The sequence below is a fragment of the Dermacentor andersoni genome, chromosome 1, assembly GCF_023375885.2.
Source record: "Dermacentor andersoni chromosome 1, qqDerAnde1_hic_scaffold, whole genome shotgun sequence".
Taxonomy (NCBI): Eukaryota; Metazoa; Arthropoda; class Arachnida; order Ixodida; family Ixodidae; genus Dermacentor; species Dermacentor andersoni.
The window spans coordinates 249,874,023-249,894,647 of NC_092814.1; the positions used below are offsets into that span (position 1 = coordinate 249,874,023).

The following is a 20,625-nucleotide window of genomic DNA, read 5'->3' on the forward strand; positions in this document are numbered from 1 at the left end:
GCTTTCTCAGAACACCTTAGTTCTGTGACACGAGGAAACGGATTGAATGATGTTTTTGCTTGCATGCACACCTGCCTTTCTTCAAGGACATGATATTTAGGAGATTAAATTATTATTATTATTATTATTATTATTATTATTATTATTATTATTATTAAGTAAAGGAAAGGTAACAAGAATGAAAATGTCTGACAGTCAGGTGACGTAAATGCGCTAAAAACAATTCACAAGAGCAACAATGTAAACCGCATTGGAACACAAAGTCATCTCAGGCAAACCTAGAAAAGACGACTCACAAAACAGTACACACAAAACATATTTCCCTTGCCCGCCGCGTCGCGCCAACACGTCGCACTCGCGCATAGTTCGCGCGCTGGAGAAGCTTGCTATCGCTGCCAATACTTCGCCCCTTGGGCGAAACTGCCCAGTGTTTAAGGAATATGTCGTTTTTTTTTTGTACAACATATCTGATTGCTTATAAATAAAGCCCGAAAACAATCATTTGTTGTTTTCTAAACGATACAAACTGCGAGCCACGAGCCGTAGATGTAGCGTACAAAATGTGCTCGCTAGCCTGTGACAGGCATCCCGCGGCGCGCTCATTACGCTCGATAATGCCACGGCCGCTGCAGCACCACACGCAGGCCCGAAGTCCGTAAGAGCCAATTTTTCCCCAACGTGGACGGTTGCTCGGTGCTTGCAATCCTGTGGGTCGATCTCATTCGCAGATCACAGTTTAATGAAGGTGTAGCGCGATTGTTTGTTTCGAGATGCCTCTATACCGGCTTAAACCCGAAGAACACGGTATATAATCGCTAACCAGTTGGACTGACGCGTCCTCGGAGACTAAACGTCGCTTGTTGCGCCTTCTCTGTCTCTCATTGCTTTCCATTCATCTTCTTTGATGCTCGAAGAAAAGATACGCTTTTATGCCCGTACAACCTAAACAACATACTGAAATTTTAAAGCCAGCGTCGACTCAAAGGCAACGCTGCTGAAAGCTGCCAAGCGGCATGAAGGCAGAAAAAAATATACTCCGTCTCAACGTAAATAAGTAGGAAACACGAATTTCGAATTACATCGCTAGAGTTTAGAGCCCTTTTAGTTCTTTCTTTCTTTTTTTTTCTTTTTACAGACGTCGATTGCTGCGCAACACGTATGTGGGGTTCGGTGAAGTACATATGCTGCGTATATACCATATGCGGAGAAGCTCGCCCGAGAGGTGCATGGCGCGAGGCGCCAGCGTTCGGCATAGCTGGCAGGCAAGTTAGGGCGTGTCGTGCACGCACGCGCGTATACGTGCACTCGTGCGTGCGCACGTACTAGTGCCCCCCCCCCCGCCCCTCATCTCCCCCCGCGCTCCGTCTATCGAAACCTTGCGCCTTTCCCCGGCGACGAACGCGCGTTCGATAAGAAGGTGGCAAAGAAGACACGAACGAATGTTGCCGGTAGCGTGCCGCCACAAAGAGCCTCTCTCTTCCCCGCCGACGAAATGCGGGCAGCACGGGCTGCGGCATCCGCAATTCTCGACGCATCGTGGCCCGTCCATCACTCGCTGCGTTGTGGCTGAACTTCCCCGAGCTTGTTGCGTCAAACCGGCACACCTCGTATACCTTTTGTTTGTTTGTTTGTTTGTTTGTTTGTTTGTTTGTTTGTTTCTCTTCTATGGAGCAGCAGCAACAGCGACTACTCGCGCCCGTATTTATTACTGTTTCTTGTTTTCTTTTTCAAAAATGACGGCGTTAGGCGTGTCCGCGAATAAAGAGTATAAGTAGATCGTGTTGTTCAATACGCAGCTTAATATTTTAAGCGCCTGTGTATAACTCTTACCAGTTGTGCTTGAGAGAAAGCCGTTGTTATAAAGCTGAGAAAAACTGTTATTTTTTTTAATATGGAGAACAACGTGCAAAAAGAAAGGTGCAAGACACGGGCACAATTTACTACGAGGTTTTTATCACTTTTTCTCCTCACCTTGCGTCAATAACTGTTGAGATGAAGGCGTGAAGTTCTACACAGAACTGCACGCATAGGCATTAGCCACCCGCATCACGGAAAAAAGAAGAAAAGAAGAACAGCCACACACGTATAGCTTAAGTGTCCGTGATTCCCGAAACGCTGTTTGCGTTAAATAGAGGCTACCGTTAAATCCTAAAACTGTAAATATTGCTTCCCGGTGAGTCCTTATTTATGCAAAACAGAATTCTGAGTGTTGACGTGTGTGCGTTCTAATTCCGACGACGGATATAAAAACCTGGGGGTGGGCAGTAATTTATACCGAAGCAACTCGGGGTGTGATGCTTGTGATGCTCCTGTGCTCCCAAATATCTTGGGTTTTTCTCTTTCATTTTTTCGTTGACATTTGTTTGCTGTTTCAGGGATCTGGCCTGAAGACGTGCTCTGAATTCCATCCTTTGCTTTGGGGACAGTTGGGCGATGAAATGTAAACCCGCGCCATGTTTGCTGGCATGGAAAGAGCGAGATTGTTTGGACAGAAGGGAAAACCAAGGCTTACAGCTGGATTGTAGAGCTTCGCGGGTTTGGGCAAATGCGTCCTTTTGCTGATGAGCTAGATACCGACAGCTGCTTGAACAATTGAATGATTCATACTAATACTGAGGCATTGGTTCTGCAACAACTTTAGCCGTTTTCGCCTGCGAAACTCGAAATTACCTGGGCCGAGTTCAATCAATCAATCAATCAATCAATCAATCAATCAATCAATCAATCAATCAATCAATCAATCAATCAATCAATCAATCAATCAATCAATCAATCAATCAATCAATCAATCAATCAATCAATTTTTATTTTATTTACCAGAAACAAAAGGAACTGGAGTTCATTAGGTTCTTTGTATTTTTCCTCCGTAGAAAACTGCCACTGGCCCGCCACCGTTGCTAATACGTGGGCGAACCAGAAAGTCTTTGGCCCTATTTTTTATAAGCCAAAATAAGGCAAATACTGGTAATTACAAAGACACGTAGTATTTTACATACCTTACACTGTTTTTCCACATAGTCCCCACACCGATTCAGACATTTGTCCCATTGCAGCACTAAATTTTAGATGTCCCTGTAGCAGAATTCCTCCGGCTGACTGTGGAACAGCCCTCGGACTGCTGACTTGGCTCCATCGTTGCACGTGAATCATTGTCCTGCCAGGAACTCGCACTTCTCAAAGCGAGACACCGTTCCTCCTCCGTGGGCTGCATTTCCCTGTGGATTTCGATGGGCGTTCGTCCCTTGCTCCACAGAAAACGAATCCCACTTCGTCGCTCGTGCGCTGTCGACGTGTGAAGCACAACCGCCATCTTCAACAACTGACAGCCGCGCCGTGCCGCGGAGTTACCGGCAGATAAAGCGGGGCTGGTCCAAGAAAGGTCCACCGCTGGGAATGGAAATTGTTGACTTCGCATTTACAGCCGTAATTTGGCTAAAATAAAATAGGGGTAAATACTTTCTGATTCGCCCTCGTATTACGTTTGCTATCCCGATTGACTGGCACCTGTTCTTATAGGAATCGCATAGCGTGCGGTCTGGTTTATAGCTTCGTGACTACGGGCGCAGGTTTTGAATATGAAATAAAAAATAATAGCGAATGAACACCTTGGATGCGAATCCAAATTATATTCCATTTCCTTTTATTTCAACATGCATTTATTAGACTTTTGCTCGTAGTTACTACCGTTGGGGATGTATCCTCCTCCGCCAAAAGGTCATAGCGGCGCTAATTTATTGTTGTCGAGAACGTTTGTTTTAGCTATGATTTTGTGATAATGCTAGCCGCCACTGCACATGCGGTTGCGCTTAATAACGAACAAGAACAAGTAATGTCGGTCACGTCCACACGCATCCTAATAGTCACAATTCTAATTCTTATATATATATATATATATATAGGCAGCGCAGCTGTGCACCGCGCCGCTCTTATCGTTTGCACTGCGAGTGAGAAGAAGTGAACGGAGATGTAAGGAATCATTATATTATCCAGCCCCTCTTCGCATTTTGATGTGCTTCGCTTCTGCCAGTACGCGCAGAACAGCAGCATGAAATCACTTCTGGCGATTGCGTCGTCACCCGGAGTGGCGTCAATCTCGCTTGTTGGGGCTGTTTGCGCTGCACTGGAAGCAGCACTCCATCCTCGCACGCTACGCTGATGGTCGATCGGACGCCAGCCGCTTTACGGGCGCCCGAGGGGACCGCCTGAGCGGAAGCGCCGCAGACGTTTCGCAAAGTGCGGCTTGCACCCACGCGGGTGCAGTCTGCAGGCAGACTGCAGTGTTGCACTGAACGAAGGCCTTGCTCACCGAGTCGCACGCGGTGCTCCACCGACCCTCATATGTAGCGTCCCCTCAGGAATTAAGCAGTCTCCCGATTTTCGCTCTCTCTCCAGATTGTGACATAACCTTTGGCTCCAGTCTCTGCAGCTCACTTGTTGAAATGACGCCGAGGTTCACACTAACAAGGTTTGTGCTGCCGCCGGCGCCCAACATGGTATACCTTTCCAGTATCTCTAAAGTGTGTTCTTTGGCAGCTGTACTTGTCAAGAAATAAAGCGTCGTATTGAATTTATGCTGATTCATGCCATTTAATCGGCCGTGGACGTTCTTTATTGCTATTAAACCGTGTGGGAAGGCTAGCGCGGCGAGTTGTGCGGCATGGCGCGCAGCCTGTTGCGCCCAGTTCTACGCTCTATACTTTCCGTTATAGCCCAATCTTTCACGTATACGCATTGTGAAGGGCTTCAGAATGTGACGCACTTTCTAATAGGTGCTTGGGATTTAGGTTCTTGAAAGGGTAGGTCAGCCTTCATGAGGTCTATCATGAGAAGTGAGATGTATCAAGAAAATAATACCGTGCCTTCTACACCTATAGCGTAAATGGGAAATGTGGAAGAGTAATGCGAAGGCCGGTCGCATTCCTCTCATGGGGGTAGCGCATTGCGATACGCTATTTTTATCCTGTCATTCAGTGCCTGAAAGTTCTTTTTATTTTGTTTGCCTGGTACTATTACGAGAACCGCTTGCTGCGCTTTGCGCACATTAAACACCACCTTGTGTCTGTAAATAAAATTAAATTATGGGGATTTAATTGACAGAACCACGCTTTGATTATGAGGCATGCCATAGTGAGGGATCCCGCATGAATTTTGACCACCTGGGGTTCTTTAACGTGCACCTAATCCACGGTAAACGGGAGTTTCTTTAATTTCACCCCCATCCAAATGCGGCCGCCGCGGCCGGGATTCGATCCCGCGGCCTCGAGCTCAGTAGCACGACGCCATAGCCACTACGCCACGACGGTGGGTCGGCTTTTTTTTATTTTTTTATTCAGCTGCATTCCTTGCGGTGTAATTCCACTGAACGCTGGTGAATTCCATCGTAGAAGTGTGATGTGGTGAGCAAGTGACTTAAAGTTGTCGCGCAGCATCAGTTCTTGAAAGTGGTATAGGAACCCGCTGATGTTTTCTTTTCCCTCCTTATCGGTTCGCCCCTTTTTCCCCTCCCCAAGTGTAGGGTAGATAACCGGGCATGTCCTTGGTTAACCTCCCTATCTTTCTCTCTTCGTTTCTCTCTCTCTTTCTCTCTCTTTCTTTTTTTTTTCTCTCTCTCCAGTGAACGCTGTTGTAGAAGTATGTTGCCTTCCCTTGGATTATAGCCACGATCATGCGCATATGCGTGGTCTCTCTCTTTCATATCATTTTATTGACATGACTGTATACGAGGTGTTGGCTTATCTGTCTACTTGTATACCCCTACTCACACTGCAGGGAAGTAAATTGAGTTTTCTGCTTTCGTTGACACTCCCTGTTTTTTCGGTTTCTTCGTCTCTCTACAATGAACACGTGTAGGGCATAAATTAATGTTACCTCTTATATATATCTTTATAGATAGAACAAGTGATGAGATTCGGCGCATATTTGTCCTCTCCATCCGAGGATGCGACGTCCAGGTCCATGCGTGCCACATCAAGCAATTCATACAGGAAGACAAAGCGCCGTATAGAGAAGAAATTTTTCAGAAACTGAGTAGGCATTTTTGTACAGATACACTGGCGGGCGTCCGTCAAGGAAACGGATACTTTATTTCGAGAAGTCTCGATTAATTACGAAAGTTGTAAGAACTGCAGAGTGCTGGGCGCAAAATAACCTAAATTTACGTCCTTAAAACAATCGCCTTAATCACATTAATAAAGGAATGTGGACTTGGATGAAGCCTAGAGCCATACAAGTCGTTGTAAGCTGTATTTTTCGATATTGCCTGCTGCAGTGATAAGGTCCACAATTAATTAATCAAGGCACGTGGTCGCGACTAATTAATTTGTTAGCACAGAGTGCGACGTGTGCACTGTTGAGCTTGCTGCTGAGGCTACTTGCAAAGCAGTAGACACCGTACGCAAGCCGGCGGAGCAAAAAGTCGTAGTAGAAGTAACAGTGCAGCATCACGCTGAAACGTTTGCTTATACTCACGTTTGCATAGATATACAAAGTATTTTGCTTCTGCTGTTGCAGAGCAGGTTACGCGTCACTTGCACTTTTGGGTCTCTTGAAATGTGTGACCAAACACTAAAATGTCAAACGGAGAGAAGCGCTTATTCCTGGCTGCATTATTTTCTGCGCCTGTCTCGCTATGGGACTATTCTGCATAATGCAGTTTGCGAATCAACACGCACCAAGCAGTGTCAACTAAAACCCTGCTCTATTCGAGGAAATGCGTTTATGATCTTTTTGTTAGTATTTTGCCAAACATTCATTTCATGTGACAAGTCGTGGCAGGTGCCATTTACAGGCATCAATATGGCTAAAGGACAGAAACGATTATTTAAATAGACATGAGTTCCTGACTTTTCAAAAAATTGTTAGATTAGCTAATAATCGCTCATGCTCCTTCTCGCACAGGAAAATATTCAAGATTATCTTTTCAATAGATTTTTTTTTATTTTGTACAATACTGCGGATAATGAGTCCAAGCAGGAGAGGGTGCACAAAAATAAATTCGATATGAAACAGTAACAAATTATGCAGCGATAGCTTACACTGCTGAAATTTGGGGTAATGAATTGAACTCTGTAATTCTTCACGGGAGAAGCAATATTTGAATAAGCTAGTTCATGAAAACACAGGTTTGATATGACGGCTATTTTTGTGGCGCGATGTTCAACCGGAACATTTGACCAGGTAATCCTGTAGTTGTATTCCAAGCTTGCCAAAATACAACAATGATAAGAATTTTAGGCGAGCAGTTTTTCTTCTTTCGGCAAGAAGTTCGAGTTTGTCCATGTGCATCCGTGGGTGAGTCGTGTTGTGTGAAGCGCTTGAAAATATAGCGGACTACTAACCGTTGAATTTTTGTTTCTAATTTTTCTATGTTTGCAACAGAATAGGGATCCCAAAATGCACTACCGTGCTCAAAGGATAGTCTGATGATTGTTTTACAAACGAACAGCCTTAGTGAAAAAGAAGGGTCGATTAATTTCTTTTTCATATGACCAAGTTTCTCTAATAGGTGCAAAAAATAAGTTATCTGTGTGTTATCTATTATAAAGAGAATGCCGAAGCACACACGACCACAAAAAATAATTTTTACAACGTTGTTTTACATGGCGAACGAGGCCATCTTTCTTGAACCCAGAAGGATGTTTTTCTCGTGAACGCACTTGAGCGGTAGCCCAAATCAGTAAATGTATGACAAATCCTGATGAACTAATTAATTAACTATGAATCACTGATTACTTTTAAGTTAATTACTTTGAGACACGTCACGCATTATTGTGGCATTGAAATTTACGACAGAGGTGTTGGCCCAGTACACCTGCCCGAAAAAGCTTTAGTAATGCGGAAAATGCGCAGAAGCTCAAATACTCTGCGGCCTAACTATGACGCTGGCAAGGAGCTGTGTATTTTACTGCAAGGCACGTGGCCGCATACGAGACGCATACGTTAACTTCAGTTTGCATGCTTGGACAAATGTGTATCTTCCCGTACAAAAATGACTGTTGATTAACCATTGATATACTGTTGGGGAATTGTTGAAACAACAGACTTCAACAAATTTTCAAAAGCAGTTGAGTTCGCTCAACACTTGCACAACAATATTACCGTTGAGTGTTCTCAATAAACAATTTATTGGGTAATTTGTGTTGATTTTTGTAGTTGTGTTTTTGTTGTGTAGCAGTTGAGTCTAGTATCAATAACTCGCATAGAAGACATACCAAAAATTAAATGCGAATCGTTTCAACCTCATTGCTGCCACTTTGCGGCAGGTAGGTTCTTCTTTCGCCTGGTTTTCATAAAAAGAAAATAATGTGTGACCGATGGGGTGGCACTGAACGTCGGCCGTCGAGCCCGGTGCTCTAACCATTAGGCCACGAACGCGCGCATGCTCCTCTCGTTCGAAAGCCAGTAAGTTCTGAAATGCTTGGCGCGTGCGCAGCGTGCCACTTCCTCGTGCTGTCGCTAAAGCTGGCGCTTTCAAGCGCCTATCTCCGGGACTGCCCCACTTTCGTAGCCGTTTTCTCTCTGTAAAAACTGCAGCGTTAGACTAGCTTCATGACCGCCCAAGTTCATAACGATTTATTTCTTGGCCGGTGTACAAATGCCATCGTCATTTTAACATACACTAGATGACATAGCAATTGGTACGATCCAAAATGAGCACGTTTCGGGGAGCAGAAGAATGCGAAGTTCACTCGCAAACACGGCGACTACGCGCATGTCGAGTTCCCCAAAAGTAGACACGGCGGTAGCGCGGCCGGCGATAAGACAGGCGCCGACACGCGACGACGCTACCTTCGAGCATCCGACGCGCTGTGGGAACCGTAGGATCCAAGCGGCGCACACGCTGCAAACATACACGTGAGAGATCTTCGAATTTCCTACGACGCACCCTCTGTCCGGAAAGTAAATATAGCTTTTTTTATCCAACGGCCGTGGTGCTAGAGATCAAACAACGAACACGCTTTGAGATCGCTGCGTGCAGCCGCTATAACCATTGACTTCAAAGAGCTTCTGATTCAGAAACAGCCGCAACAGTATCACAGCTAAACGCTGTATCTGCGGCTGCTCCTGACTCTCGCCTTGCAAGAAGCATCGATTTATTTGAGCCTCGCCGAACTGTACGGTGACACTGCGTAAGACTAGGAATGCCTTTGCGGGCTGCGTGACAGTGCCCACAGAAATAGTTCGTGTGTACGTGCGTGTGTGTGCTTAGGTTTTTTTTCCCTTTTTATATCCTTCTTTCTTTCTCACCTATTGCATCCCCTTTCCCCTCCCCCAGTACAGGGTAGCCAACCGGAGATAATCTCTGGTTAACCTCCCTGTCTTTCCTTTGCCTTTCTCTCTCTCTCTCTCTCTCTCGCCGAACTGCCATCCTCTCGTCTCCCAAGCCTGCAGGACAGGTCCCGTATGTTCAGTTAAATAGAAGAACACCAAAGGGAAATGAAAGAAATACAGGTAGCGGACTCTTCTCATACCTTACTTGTCACCTCGTCATCGGCAAAGGTTCTATAAACTATTCTAGTAGCGTTACTTTTGTAAACATAATAAAATTAGTAATAATTTTTACTTCTAGGTGGCGCTACCAACGTCAAGGTAGCGTTCGGGTGTGTGTGTATGTGTGCGCACGCGGTTGCAACCGTTGTAGCTTCGTTTTGAGCACACTTTTTCAACAGTACACATCGTTACCGCTAGTTTCGTAGTTACATATTTGGTCGTATTTATTGTTTACGCCACAGATTAGGTTGTTCTTAAAACTTTATGAAGGTTAGCAGATGAAAAATTATTACTAATTAATTAGTGGTTTTCCCGTGCGGTTATTTTGTGTTTGAAAGGTTTTTATAACTCCATACGATAGTGAAGCTGTGAACGGCTTTCGGACTCAGTTAGTTGGTTGCCGTTGCGTGGTGGTTCACGCCTCGTGCTTTTTGATGAAAGTATTTTTTTCTTTTCGGTCGTCATGACGCACATTTTAGTGAAATGCTTTAACGACGATAAGTGGGATGTTTATCCGTTGAAGTCGTTGGCTGACTCAGCTACTAGTCTTCGACTGATGTGCGAGCCTGGCTGTTTTGATGAGTTGCGCGGCAGAGGTCATGATGCCTGTTGGAGAGAAGGCACCCCGAAACAGTCGCAGCCGAACTTCTGCAGATAGGTAAGTAATCTCGTTTTCTTGGGCACGTAGCCTTTTTTCTATTTTGACATTGACAAGCGTGAGATGCTAAGCACACCGTTCGCTTTCTTCAAGCAAACCGTATGCCCCGGAGCGAAAACGTGCGATACGCATTTCGTAACTATGGCGGCCGCCGTGGCAATTCGGGGCTCGAGGTCGTGGATACGATCCCTGCGGCGGCCGTATGCCAAAGGAGCGGAATGCAAAAACGCTCGTGCATTGTGCATTGTATGCACGTAAAAATTTCCAGGAAGTCAAAATTAATACGGAGTCCCCAACTACAGCCTGCCTCATAATCAGATCGTTGGTTTCGCACGTAGGACATCATAATTATTTTTTTAATCCGTAGTGGCTCATCGTATACCATACGGTTAGTGTGATCCCCTTTTGCGCCGTAGCGGTTAGGCGCGCCTCGATTTAGGTTGCGCCTAATGATGCAGCGCACCGCAAGATATATTTCGCCTCTTCGGGATTTGCGGAGAACGGCCAACCGATTAGTCTCAGCTTCCGCGCGGTGACTGTACACGGATACACAGCGCAAATGAACAGAGGTGTGGTGACGACTTCGGCAAAGAACACAGCCGCCGACGGGCTCGCCTTATCGCCTATCACCGCCAAAACTACCGCAGTAAGCATCTTTATCTAGCGCGGCGCGTTTCTGTTGAAGGCGTACTGTAGAATTTTAATTGGCGATAACCGAAACATGCCACCGTTCTCTGCTGCCTCTTTGAGCTGGGCCGATCCGAATGTGCGTTGCTTGCAGAAGCGAGAGGAGCGCCACTCGGCGCCTTGTCGCCTCGAGCACCGTTTGCGCGGTGAAGAATGACGCGTGCATGAAGCTAGCTCAGTGCGCAGACGCTACCGCGCAAAACGCGCAAGGGCGTGTGCGCGACGCTCTGCACAAAAATCGCGAGGGATGATCAAAGGCACGCCGGAGGGGCTAGCTTCAAAGAAACGGTGCATGTTCTCACTCGTACAGGCACGCTCACGCTCGCATCGCTCCCGGCGTATATTTAGGTCATTCCTACTGCTGGACTTCTACCCAAAGATTCGATATCTGCTTGGTGTTGGCTATGCACTGTCGCGTGGTCTTTGGTTCTGCGAGAGAGCCGGGAATATTTCTCCCCGCTGTGAAACATCGCTGTGCGTGTCTTAGCTAACATTTACCGTAGCAACCTATTTCTTCCTTTTCTAGACAGCACTCGTAAAGAGTCGCAAATTTTTACTTGCCAGTATAGTGTGTCCTTCAATTTTGTGCGTAGTTATGTGCAGTGTGTGGCAGATTCTGAATCCGCGCAATCTCATTTTCTGTCCGCATACCCTTCTCGTAGGTTACGCATCTAGCAAATGCCCAGATGCTAAAGTGTTCTACGTCAAGAGCAGCTTGGCGTCATGCAAGAGACACCCGTTGATATGTGGCTGATTCACTAGCAAGCTCGCATCTATGTTGCCACTCTCCATCAAGTGGGATTTTTAACAAGTTTTTCTGCTGCTCTGTGGTGTACTAGCTGCCGCGCATGGACGCTGTGAAGGCTAACTTTCGATTTGCTCTGGCTTTTAGTAGTAAAGGATGGGCTACCTTTTGAGGGGAGGTATTTCCTTATGCTTGCGAGAATGTTTACCAGCCTAACCAAGTGATACGTGCGTACTGGAAACAGCAGCGCGAACAGAGGCGGACGACGGACGACGAAATAGGTAGCAGCACACACGAGCGCAAGTTCAACCAAGTTTATTTTTGAAGACAGATGTTTAAAGACGCTGGTCAACTTGACAAAGGTAAAGAGCCGTGCATGCGTGGCAGAAACAGCCACGACCGACAAGAAAAAAAATATGAAGAAGCCATGTCATGTAAATAAACGTGCGTGGAAAACGAGAACTATCGGACAAATCTTTCGAAAAAGCGAAATATTTGTCCGATGAGTGATACTTCCCAAGGAGAAATACTCTTGAGAACTGCAAGTCTTTCCCACTAACGGCAACACATAACTTGGTTATGCATTTGTTTCGTTTGTGATCAATAAATATTGCTTCTGGAACTCCTCTGGTGTTGAGGTATAGAGCAGAAAGAACGGTTGTTTCATCACAAAGACCAGAACACAAGAGGACTTATGAAATAATTATTTATTGATCACGAAGAAAAATTCATAAGCAAGATTTCTGTGACCCTTAGTGGGAAAGAGTTGCTGCAGTATTTCTCGTTAATATCACTTACAGGACGAACCTTTCAGTTTTCATGTGTTTTTTGTTTTTGACGCACATGTTTGTTCTACAGGACATGTCTTTCGGGCCTTTTCTGTTGTGCCGGGCTGTTTCTGCTGCACATCCATGGCCTTTTCTTTGTGAAGTTGGGCAATGTGTTTAAAATATTTGTCTTCATGAATAAACTTCTAGTTGAGTCAGCGTTCATGTGTGTTCCTACCTTAATTCATCCTTCTCGTTCCTGTTTGTGTGGTTCTCAAATATAAATGTACACCGAATTGGCGAAGTGTCCGTAGAATTGATACATGAAATATTTGCGCTGTTTATTTCAGGAAGAACGCTATAGGGTCTTATCTTCTCTGTTTTTAACACTGATGTACATTTTTCTAGTTCAACTTCAAGGAGTCCCCTGAGGAAGCCAATAAGAGTGATGGTAACTTCATTTGTGAAAGATTTATTAATTTCATCCATTCACGGCATGACATGTCACATGCCTGTAGGTATGCAAGTATTCGTACTTTTTAAACATACTAAGCTCTAGTTTTCGGTTCTCATGACGCTGCTTTGTACTGTGCTGCATTCTCCAGGCGCAGGAACCTTCTTTTATGCCGTCAGTGCATGGGTTCTTTTTGTATATATTGGAGAAACAATTGTCTTGAGCTTAAATATGCATGTATATCACTTGTAATTTTTTTTCAACACGGGTGCTGTATCTCTCTCCGTCTTTCTTACTGCTCTGTCCCAATTTTTATGCAACCTTTATGTATTTTATGCAATAGAATTCTGGTAGCATTTTAATAACATTTTACCTGCGCAATTGAGGTCATTGGTTTTTCGTATACGCATTTATTTGCGTTTTTCACTGTCTCACCAATCTGGCTGTCCAGTCATTGAAACCTTTTCCCATCCTTTATGACTATTTCTGGGGTACTTGATACTGCAAGTGCAGGTGACCATCTATTTGGCTCTTTGCAATTGTGTTAGCCGTGTGTTACTACCAATTTTCTGTGCTAAATAATTATTGTTTCTCTTATCGTTCAAGGTATTAGCCTTGCCTTATCTCTTTATTGACTGAGGTACCACTTAGTTGCTGGGTATAGTGAAAAAGGCCCCAAAAAGTGCTCTAATTAGCTTTGTGCAAGTCCAGAAAAATTAACTGAAGAGGAGCTCACTAAATTGAGGAAATACCACCAACAAGCTCTTCTGTACCTCAATTTAACATATACGAATGGTGTACTGTTCTTGCAAACCTGGCTCGTCAGAAACATGATTCAGGTGTTCACCATGCCCGACAACTTTCTAAATGATGTCTCATCAATAAATAGCTAAGTTGAGTGATGTTATTTTATAAAATAATTGGGCAACCTGAAACTATATACATCTCGAAGACAAAAAGCTCAGACAAGTCTACTTTGGTACTTCATTAAATTTTAATCGCGGTGAAAGACGTGTGCTAAAGCTTGTATATATTTACGTGAAGTCATTTGTTTCAAGTCTGTTATTTTGCCTTCTCACAGTCAGCCGTAACTGTTCCTGTGATGGGTTAGTCTGCGAAACATTTTTATACAACGTATTCAGACGTCTTGTGCGTATCCACACGCAAGCACCTTCAAGTGTTCATGTGTTCAAAGTGGGTTAAAAGGGTATGCTTAAGCCCTGCCTTTTGAGCCTCTTTGCCTTCTAGTCATAAATTTAAGTCGCAAGTAAAGACCACAATGTTCGTTTTGATTTAATTCATATGTATAGTTTTTTTCAGATGTATTTACACTGTTAAGAGTGCTGTAGGTACTAGCCTATGTCTCCAGGTTCGATGTAGTGGTGCCTTATGTACTGTAATAATGTTTCATGGGCACGCATCTTTAGTGTAAATAAACGTACTTCAAATTGATCAGTCTCTCCTTTGCTTTTGTTTGTGTTTGTGAAAGTTATGAGCAGGCACCGGGGCATGCAAGTGTGATTAGCAAAGCAATTTCAATATATGAATAAAGATCCACGAGCCCAACGAAATGTCAATCATATTTCAATGGCCACTTCTGAAATCTCAATGCCATCTCAACTGGGCCACAATGTACTTTTCAGTGCTGTGACAACAATAATTCAACAACAGGTCAACGGAACTACCACAACGTCAGTTCAATGCAGCATCAATGGTAACCCAACAACCATTCAACAAAATGAACACAACGATCCGTCTAAGCGCAATGGAATTTCAATAGTAACTTAACAATTATTCAACATTGAGACACCCAATGGTGTTTCCATTAAATTTCAGTGGCCAATATTCAAGACCACTCAACAGTTAGCTCAACAATTCTCCAAAATTTCCACAATCCCTCAATGAAAAACTCAACATTGACCAATAATAATTCAATGTCTTCTCAATAATTTTTTTGTACGGGTTAGCTTTCTCGCAGATATAGCCTTCCAAAATCTGATAATTATGTATTGTTTTTTTATAGCGAATGGGCCAAGTATGGCCAAAGTGGGCCAAGCGCTAAATCTTCCCGGCCAAGCGTTCACTGACAACTGCCACTACGGCCAGCTCATAACAATGCCTGTTGCTCTCCTGTGTTCCCGCGTTCGGGAGTATTCCCACCGGCGAGTTGCCGAGGTCGTGCGACCAGGTTCGTCACAAACGGGCGCTTTGGTCGAAAAGCAACCGTTCCGGATGAGTCGCGTGCAGCTGTATTTTTCAGCTGCGCGACTGAAGTCTCATGGCTGCTGAACCAATGTTCGACGCAAGAGCAGAACGTCGGAATATTCTGACGGGTACTTCGAGTGACCATGCCGGTGCGAGCAGACGCGAACGGCACCAATCGCGAGAGGTTTTAGGAGTTACGAGTCTGTCAAGTCGCGCTTGCCGGTGTGAATATCGGTGTGGACGCCGTTGGTCGCTAAATATGCAAAACAAAACTAATTATATTTCCACGCGGAAGGCTATTATAACACTTGTGCGATATAGTTGGATTTCTACTCACTGAGCACTGAATGGCTTCAATTCCGCAATTGCAATATGTACCTAAATGTAAGCAATAAGAAGTTAATTAGACAATTTAGATAATTAATTAGTTGCAAATAATTATTGCTCATGTTGCACATGTCCACCGCAACTGTTAACGGGATGCCGCGGAAAGGACACTATCTCTCCTGCACTGGCCTTCAAGGAAATTGGCTCTTGCTCGGCGATATCCAAACAGAACACGCGCTACAGAACAGCGACAGCAAATGCGACTTGAAGCACGCATTTTCTTTTCCCCTTCTTTTCGGATTTGCCTCAGCCGCCAGTTGACTCCGCTCGACAGATTGCCTTGTAACAGAGGCGAGATCAAGGCCTCGAGCACAGGGCACACATTTTGCCAGCGGCGAGCTTGCCAATCTGTGAGCACTGCCTTCCAATAACAAGAGCGCTGGCCGCCCGCAAATGCCACGCAACGTCACCACCAGCAGCGGTTCGAAGTGCGTTGTTGTTCGCACAGCGCCGTATGTGTCCCGTAGCGGCGCGGGGTGGGCTTCACCCCGAGACAGGAAATGAAGGAGCAAACCTTCCTGCGGGAGATCGATTGTGATACCCGAAGAGCCCCGGAGACGCGGACACAGCTTCCTGCGAGATCCCCTCCCCTTAGGCGCGGCAAATATTTGTTCTGATTTTATTTGCTGCTACACTCGCTCCTCCTCGGCTGTAATGAACGAGTACAGCGCGTGCACTCCAGCGGCAGTGCGTGCAGCGAAGGCGAGCGCGCCTCGTTTCAGCTGCAATGCGCAGTTGCAATTATGCCTAACGAACACGTCACTTGCAGCGTTGCTTAGCATATAGTGGCGCCTGTTGAAGAAACCTCGCCACAGCGCTGAACAAATCAGAACGAACTTCAGCAATAAAGCAGCGGCTAATCTGCAAACAGTGCTCTACAGACGTGAATGAACGTCGACAGCGGCGGTGTTGAGCCATAACGAGCTCTTGGCGCGTCGAAGTGGTGGTATCCGAAGGTAATTCAGCGCTCAGGCATGCTCCAGGCTGGCTTGTGTTTGGGTCCGTTTCTTTCTGCCTTCTTGCGCGAGCATCGAAGCGTCAATAAGAGGATGTGTGAGAAATAAATCCGCCGGCTGCGTGAGAAGCGCCACAACGCAGCCGTCTGACGAAGGAGGGGAGCTTAATGCCGTTCAAGCTTATTTTAGTCGATATTCATAGGTAGCTGAGCAGAGGAGAGCGTGTGAAATAATTTGAACGTGGCATAGGACGGCTTCATCGCCGCTAAATCAGATACGCGAGCGTTCCTGGCCAAGGGGCTGCTCCTAAAGAAAGACAACTGGTATTATTTAAAGAAACGTTTAAGCGCAGGTTGGCATTTGTTCGCAATTTCTTTTGCAGTGATTATGACTTCGTAGTAAGTGTGAAAGTCGCATACTCTATGGTGTAGCGATAATCATCGGTTCTCTTTTTGAACCGACATAGCGAGCACGCATTGTCACCCCTTGGCTCCAAAACAATACTGCATGCTGCGTGGCAGCGCACACGTCAGGTGACATTTAATGCGCACTTCCTTGCTTATTCCAACTGAAAGGGAAGGAGAGAAACTCTTGTGTGTTGAGATTTGGGCCAGTCTTTAACGCTGCTCACTGAAATTACAGCGCAAATTATTTGTGTTATTTCTCAACAGGTTGCGACAGGCGTACAAATTGGTATGCACAATACTCCGTGCTATGAATAACTCTTTATATTTTCTTTTGTCACCTGGTACGATTGTAGTGCTCCTTGCCGGTTTCCATTTTACTGACGCGCATTTCGTCGAATGTACTGGGTCGGCCATTTTTAGGGGAAACATGTCGTCAGTATTCAAAGCTCGTAATTTCTGATGTCTAGCAAAATATTCAAAAAAACCTGTTCTTTCATTTATCGACATCCTCATCATTGCGCGTCGTATCAGGCTCATTTTCTCCGTCAAGTAGAAGAAACGTTGAAGTTATAGCCGCTTGAATATTGACGACACGTTTCCCCTAAAAATGGACGACCCTGTACATAGCGCCCATTGCTCGCGCTGACATTTATTGCTGTTTAATAAATCACATCGATGCGAAGATAGGCTACAATAGAGCACAACCCAATAAACAGTTTAGAACTTGTAAGCACACTTTCATCAATAAATACGGACACGCATGTCATAAATAAACATACCAAGTATACAAAGAATAAATGAAAACAAGAGAAATAATAAACGAAAACAAGTAGAAGCGATCCATATGCGCATGCGTTGAGTAAAAGTTCAAGTAGATTGTTCAATAAAACATTACTACACGCGTAGGACATGAATGTCATTTTTCAAGTAGTCCTGACATCGAACACTCAGTTTTACATTGAGTTAATGAAAATATACGGATAAAATAAAATTATTAGTTTGCTGCCTACAAGAAAATCCCGTAGGGCTGTCAAGGCACATCTCTGTTCAGCGGGTGCCTGACCATGTGCCAAGTACTTAATGTAATAGAAAATTCACGTTTGTCCAAGTGGCTTAACTCGAAAACGGACTCGCTATTGATCATACTGTGGAAAGTTTATGAGCAAGTGCTCCACGTAAGCGTCTGGGATATCGCAGCACGTGCAGTTGGAGGTAGTCTTCTTTTTCACGAGGTGTAAAAAGCGAGGTGTGCAGGCCACGTCCAGTCGTAAACGGTGCCGAAGGGCATCGAATGTACGGTGAACCTTTATGCTCACAGAAAATCATAAAGTATGGTTTACTCGATGCAGCGATAATGTCTTTGTTTTCTCGTTGACCCACATAACTTCAGACAGCCTTCCACACAACTTACGTAAAACGTAAAACATTCGAGGAGTGAGCAACAGGCGTCAGCCTTTCGGCTACCTCGTCTCCAGTCATACTGATATGAAGGTGAATCCACTGCAAATGAAATCTATGGCTGAAATATGACGCGACGATAAGTGTTCTTGCAACCACACACGGTCAACACACAACACTAATAATGCACATGACAATGACATTCTGTGTAAACTTAGCACACAAAAATCCGCACAACCGCAACCATATATCTGTGCAGATAAGCAGCCCATGAGAGAGGAGGAGAGGAAGGAAAAGCACGGAAGTCAACCAGGCGCTAAGGGATGAAAAAAAAAATGAAAAAAAGAAAGGAGAGGGAGGAAGGCACACTTGCGACTGTCTACCACGCCTACGATCAACCCGAAATCACGCAACAGGAATGGTATATAGAAGACAGCAAACTTGGTTCATTTTAGCGCTAGTCCCTATATATATATATATATATATATATATATATATAGCGTCCCGTTGTGTGCTCTAAGTTGGAGGCACAGCTTGAGTGGAAGGGTCCATGATCCCTGCGACCGGATCCTGTTCCGATGGTCTCGAGCGTCTCAACTCCGTTCTTCCCGCAGTCAGTTGTATTATTGCTTTTCAATTTGGCGACCGCTTTTATTGGGCGCATTCCGAGGCTTGTTTTTCGGCGTCGGTATGCGCAAGGATCGCCCATCTACACTGGAAGAACGGCCGCGACGCCACTGGGACAAAAATGAAGTGCTATGGATGGGCGAGAAAACAGAAAGGTAAAAAAAGAAACAGAATTCGTGGATTGCGGGAAAGACCAAATGGCCAAGAAGTAAACAAAATATGTACCCAAAAGAAACAGAAAATGTTCACTTTCAAAACAGCAGATGTCAGTTCTCGGCGCGCAATATATTTCGCATAGACGCCAGCAGGAAAGAGGATGACTTCATGCGTCGAAACAGACACATAGGTGTTTTGGGAAAAGTGCGTGTAATTGCTTTGTCCGATCACCTTTACCATGATGCATCGCTGTTTGGAGGCCGTGGATCCCACGTTAGTTGCCCTAAATTTTCGACCTAACGGGAGCGTCTTCATTTGGACTAACTGGTATTGAACTATGGGCGGAAGACGACCTACTGAGCTCTTGGCTTTATATCAACGAAGGGGGAGACCATGTGTTCCTTACCTATATGAGCGCCACAGATTAAGATACGCGGCCGTAATCGAAATAACTGGACACAAGTTTGCATACACTGAAATACTATTGCCTCTCCTCATCGCTGCTCCTCATAACCTTCAGGCTAAAGAAGATTTATCTCCAGGTCAATGTATGGGCCTTTGCTCAAATAAAAGTTACTCGCTGTCTTTCTCTAAAGTATTGCCATCCCCCTTCCTCTCTGTATTAATGCAATATAGCAGTGTCGTTATATTTGCCTTACACAAATAAATAAACTAGCCTCCATTGAAAGGGGTTCCACATATTCCACTGCGTGCAGATCACACATCTTATTGCCTGCATCGTTTTATTTAATCCAAATAGAAGCAGTCAAAGGAAAAAAGACTTCGAATACAGGATCGAATATTTCAGAAATACCTTTTCTTCAAAACAAAAGTGAAAACACAGGAGTAGGGGTGGCTACATCAAAGGGCATCCAAAAAGTTGCTTGTCGGGTTTTAGACTAGTATTTGCATAATCTTCTTAAAAAGTTTGACAGTCGCTTCAAATCTAGCATGACTCTAGTTTCATTGTTGTTTTTGTTACGATCCTAGATGTATTCCACGCATCCGCCTTTTACCTGTTATTTATCTACCAAGATGACTATTTGACATGACAAGAACTTTATTGAGGTCCTGAAGAGCTCACGACCGGGAGGACCCGGGATGAGCCGGTCGCTTCATCCATGACGGCACTAGCATGCCGAGACCCACCGCAACATCATGGGCCTTCTGGACGGCCTGGATTTGTTGTAGATGTTCTGGACACTTGACGGCGGATTCCCAGGAGCCCTTGGTTTGAAGTGAAGAGGCCTCTAAGGCTGGGCACAGCCAGAGCATGTGTTCGAAATTACAACATTCGTATCCGCAATTGCGGCATTCCTGTGAGTTTTCCTGGTCGAGTAAGTGCAGTAAACGAGCAGTAGGGTAAGATCTAGTCTGGAGCATTTTAAGCGTAGAGGCCTGGGCCCTGTCAAGCTTGGGGTGTGGCAGGTTCTTTTTGTCACTCCACTACATATGTGGAAGAGCATATATCGGCCTTGTTTACTGCTCTGATTTCCCCTCCTCCCAGCCCCCTCCTCCTGTGATTTCCCCTTTCGTTTTAACAAAGAGATATGTTCGATATATTCGATCCTGTTTTTGAAGCCACTTGTTTTTCGACCATTTCTATTGCATCTATTAAAACGATGTGATAAAGAGGAGCAATTCTCAGTCGGGTAACGGTAATTAAAAATTATACAAACATACATGACG

At 44.9% G+C, this 20,625-nt stretch overlaps 1 protein-coding gene and 1 long non-coding RNA gene across 2 annotated transcripts in view; one reads left to right on the forward strand and one right to left on the reverse strand.

Annotated features, from left to right (window-relative positions):
• Positions 1-20,625, reverse strand: part of LOC126548218 (synaptotagmin-15-like) — a 419,497-nt gene that overhangs the window by 248,185 nt on the left and 150,687 nt on the right. The window lies entirely within an intron of this gene.
• LOC129381092 (uncharacterized) lies at positions 9,809-14,252 on the forward strand. Its single transcript, XR_008609323.2, has 2 exons — positions 9,809-10,147; positions 11,497-14,252. It is a non-coding gene; the product is annotated as an uncharacterized lncRNA (long non-coding RNA).